Consider the following 5,000-nt stretch of genomic DNA (forward strand, 5'->3'; position numbering starts at 1 on the left):
ATCTTCGTCTCTTTTTCCTTCTTCTCCTTCTCTTTTTCTTCTCCTCTTTCATCTTCGTCTTTATTCTTCTCCGTTCTTCTATTCCCTTTTCCGGCTTATTTAGTCGTCTTAAATAGAGTGTTTGATCGTTATTTTTCGTGTCCTTTTTTCTTATTTTTTTTTCAAGGAATTACAAAAAAAAAAGGCAAGTTAAGAAGTTTGCAAAGGAAGGAAGTCTAGACATTTTCCCCTCCTCCCCCTTCCCCCCCTTCCATTACCCCATCCCTACCCCCTTCCCCTCCCTCTGCCCCTCCCTCTTTCCCTGCCTTTATCATCTTCCCCTTTCTCCCTTCTCCACCTTTACCCTTCCTCGTCCTCCTCCCTCTATCCTCCTTTAGTTCTTTTCCCTCCTCCTTTACCCTTCTCCCCTTCCCTCCTTACCCCCTTCCCTCCAACCCCTTCCCCCTCCCCCTCAACCCCTTCCCCCCTTCCCCTCAACCCCTTCCCCCTCCCCCCTCCTCTCCTTACCCCCTTCCCCTTCCCCCCTCCCATCCCCTTACCCTCCCCTCCCCCCTCCCCCTCTACCCCTTTCCTCCCTCCCCCCCTTTTTTGTGGTGAACCTCCTCCATTTTCTACGGTAGGTGTTGGCTCGTGCTGGGCCATAGACTTCGCACCTGCCCGAAGGAGACACACCTGAGGAGGAAGAAGGAAGAAGGAAGAAGGGGGTGGAAGGAGGAAGGAGGAAGGCGGGGGGAGGCGGAAGGAGGAGCAGTTGGAAGGAAGGGATTAATTAAAATCCGGATTGTGTGTGTGTGTGTTTTTTTTTCTGTCTATCTCCCGTGTCTTTTTTTTTCTCTCTCTCTCTCTTTCTCGTGTCTTTTTTTCTTTCTTTCTTTTTGCTCGTTTGCTCTGTCACGGTATTGACTGTCAAGGGTTTGTGATTGAGGGAGGAAGGGGGTGGAGGATGGGGGAGGAAAGGAGAGACGCAGAGAGGGAAATAGGGAGAGAGGGAGGGAAGTAAAGGAGGGAGAGAGAGAGGGAAGATGGAGAGAAGGGACGTAGAGGGGAAAAGAGACAAGGAGGGAGGGAGGGAGTGACAGAAGGAGAGAGAGAAGAGAAGAGAAGAGCAGAGCAGAGGAGAGCAGTGAGCGTGTGTGAGATTAACAGACAGTCAGACAAAACTGATTAACTGACAGAAAGAGAAGTAAACAAACAGAAAGACAAAGAGAGAATAGAAAACAGTAGAAAACATAGATTATTATAACTATCCATCTAATACTAATTTTCATTGATTCATTGTACAACATCCATACAAATCTATTTTACATCTGACAATATGACTCCAAACACCGCCACAGTTCTCAAATAAAAGAAATAACTGACAATATTAAACTAACCAAAATCACAAAATTCAAATTCTAACATCAATTTTATTAGAAAGAAAAAAAAAACAAAAAATAGGACTCGTACATTCTTATCATACCTCTCTACATCACACTTTTCCCCCCCCCAAACTTTGTCACCTTTCCCATGTTTGTCTTTCCGTCATCTGTTGGCATTGACCACATCGGATATCCAGAGCGGCAGTTCGTTATCGCGGCTGATCCGGGGTGCCTGACCTCCCTGCTAACAAAATCCTGATAAGATAAAGCCTGAGTGTGACGAAAACTTGTCACATAATACGAGGGTGTGACAAGCGTGCGAGATCGAGTCGGAAGTGACGTGCCGTGTGTTTTGGGAGGAAAATGAGCCTTCAGTTTGATTGATGGTGATTGACTAAGAATATCAACGATGGATGATTGGGTCTTTCCAGTATAACACATCAAATAAATGAATGAATTAACACAGAACTCACCTTAGGACCTTAAAATCTATCGACGGTGGATTTAAGGGAAGGGGGGAGGGGGAAGGGGAGGAGAAGGGGGGGGGGGGTAAGACTTTATAGAAGGAAACTCGTGACACGTAAACAAGTGTTGGATTTCACAAAGACACGCAAAAGGGAGCCGGTCGACCTGTCCTTGTTTAAGATAGATTAGCCTTCGATATCACCTTCGCGCAGGTAAAGGGCAAATACTACCCATTTCCTTACCTTCGGGGCGCGAGATGGGGCATACCCTGTGAGTTTTGTTTAGGGTGAAGTGTTAAGAGTGAAGTTGTTGTGTGGGTTCATTAACTTGAAGAAGGGAAGGGTATTATAATTAAGTTGCTGTTGGTGTGGTGCGAGTTTTGTGGTGAATGTTGCCCTCTCCCTCTTTCTCCCTCTCCCTCTCCCTCTCTCTCTCTCTCTCTCTCTCTCTCTCTCTCTCTCTCTCTCTCTCTCTCTCTCTCTCTCTCTCTTTTCCTCCATCCATCCTTTCTCCCTCCTCCCTCCTCCCTCTATCCATCCATCCATCCATCAATCCATCCATCCATCCATCCATCCATCCATCCATCCATCCATCCATCCATCCATCCATCCATCCATCCATCCATCCATCCATCCATCCATCCATCCTTCCATCCATCCATCCATCCATCCATCCATCCATCCATCCATCCATCCATCCTTCCATCCATCCCTCCCCCTTCCTTCTCCCTCCCTTCCTCTCCTTTCCCCTTCTCCCTCTTCCCAACTCTCCCCCTCCCCCTCCTTCCTTTTCTCCATCCATCCAACCATCCCCATCCCTCCCTCCCTCCCTCCCTCCCTCTCTTACACACACGAAAGTCCGCACGTCTGAATTCACGCCCGCGCGCCCACACACTCCCCCGCCCACGTTCGGAAGCGGAGCATCAATCTATCACGCCTCATTGGCATCCTTGGCCGGAACAAGTGAGGTGTCTCGGGCGGTGCTGATGACCTGGAAGGAGGAGGGGGGGGGAGGGAGGGGAGGTGGGAAGGAGGAGGGTGGAAGGAGGAGTGGGGTTGGGAGGGTGGAAGGAGGAGGGGGGAGGGGGGAAGGAGGAGGGTGGGTTGGGAGGTTGGAAGGAGGAGTGTGTTTAAGGAGGAGGGTGGGGGTGGAAGGAGGAGGGGGAATGGGAGGGAGGAGGACACTGTGGATTCCGACTTCTTTTTCTTCTTGTTTCTTGTTGATGTTCTTGTTCTTCTTTCTCTTCGTTTCTCCTCCTCTTCCTACTCGCAGTTGTCCAGCTCGTCCTCGTTTTCCCTCTCCTCCACCGTCTCTTTTTCTTCTTCTACTTAATCCTCCACCTTCATCTCCACCACCTCCACCACCACCTCCACCTCCTCCACCTCCTCCACCACCTCCACCTCCTCCTCCACCACCTCCACCTCCTCCTCTACCACCACCACCACCACCTCCTCCTCCTCCTCCTCCTCCTCCTCCTCCTCCTCCTCCTCCTCCTCCTCCTCCTCCTCCTCCTCTTCCACCTCCACCACCTCCTCTTCCTCCTCCTCCATTTTTCCTTCAACCTTTTTATTTTCGTCTGTCAATTTTTCCAGACGCAAAAATGATTTTACAGTGCATAATGTCAAGCCAAAAGAAGCCATTAGTGAGCAGGATGGACCAGGAAATATCATTATATCTGAAACATTTTTATTTCGGTATTCACGCACGCACACACACACACACACACACACACACACATACATATACATATATATATATGTATGTATATATGTGTGTGTGTGTGTGTGTGTGTGTGTGTGTGTGTTTTCTCTTCTTTCTTTCTTTTTTTTCTCCCTTCTTTCTTTCTTTTTCTTAATTTTTTTTCTCCCTTCTCCTTATTTCCTTCTTTTTTTATTTTCCTTTCCTTTCCCACCGATCTCCGCCATTCTATATCCCTAGGCCTTTATATTCCCTCATAGTAATAAAGGAAAATCATTTATTGTTGATCGGCCTGTGGAATGCGAATGGCGTGACCTCTGTTGAGTAAAAATCCAGCTGTAATGAGATTTTGTCTTTTAAATGGCGTTGGATCCTGATGTGCTTTTGTTTTTGGTAATGATTTCTGGGGTTTTCTAAATTTTCTTCTTATGCTTCGCAGTCCTGTTCTTTTGTCTGGTTGTTTTTCTTCGTGTGTTTTTTTTTTTTTTTTATTATCTTTCTCCTCTTTTGTCTTTCTCTTCATTTGTCTCTTTCTTCTTCATTTGTTTAGTTTCTTTCTTTCTTTCGTCTTCTTCTTTTGATTTTTTAAACTTTTTCTTCTATTTCCTTTTCTTCTCCTCCTCCTCCTCTTCCTCCAATTCCTGCTCCTCCTCTTCCTCCTCCTCCTATTCTTCCTCCTCCGCCTCCTCCCTCCTCTTCCTCTTCTTCCTCATTATCTGTATCCTAGCTTCCACCTTTTTATTAATGACCTTACCTATGACCCGAATTCAACACGCATTTACAGCTTCATTTTGTATTTCCCGCCAAAACAAAAGACTGTTCACGGTTATAATAGCCTTCGTACTCACGTCACCGTCAAAATAATTTATCTTCTTTTATTATTTTTTTTCTGTGTGTATTTGTTTTATGCGGAATTATTGTAGACGGATTTTTTAAAAAGATTTTTGTTTTTGTTATTTTTATTTATGTTTTGTTGTGTAAAATAATCGGATGTATTTATCAGCTTTTCGAGATTCGTGTATGAATGTCGACTTTATTATTATCATTATTGTTATTATTATTATTATTGTTTTATTGTTACTAGATGCAGTCATAGTAATAGCAGTAATACCAGTAGTTGTAGTTGCAGTAAAAGAAGGAGCAGAAGGCAAAGAAGAAGAAAATGAAGCAGAGAAAGAAGAAGAAGAAGAAGAAGAAGTAGAGGAAGAAGAAAAATAAAATTAAGAATAAGATAAAGAAGCAGAGGAAGAAGAAAGAGAAAAAAACAGCAATAGCAAGAAGAACAAGAAGAAGAAGAATTAGAAGGAGCCGAAAAACAAGAAGAAGAAGAATTAGAAGGATCCGAAGAACAAGAAGAAGAAAAAGTAGGAGCCGAAGAACAAGAAGAAGAAGACAAATTAGCGACCGACAAGAGAACGCCCAAGGAACGAGGCACAGCGAGTCGGCAGTGGGCGTGTGAGAGAGCGCGGGCGTGAC

This window comes from Penaeus chinensis, chromosome 8, assembly GCF_019202785.1.
Source record: "Penaeus chinensis breed Huanghai No. 1 chromosome 8, ASM1920278v2, whole genome shotgun sequence".
Taxonomy (NCBI): Eukaryota; Metazoa; Arthropoda; class Malacostraca; order Decapoda; family Penaeidae; genus Penaeus; species Penaeus chinensis.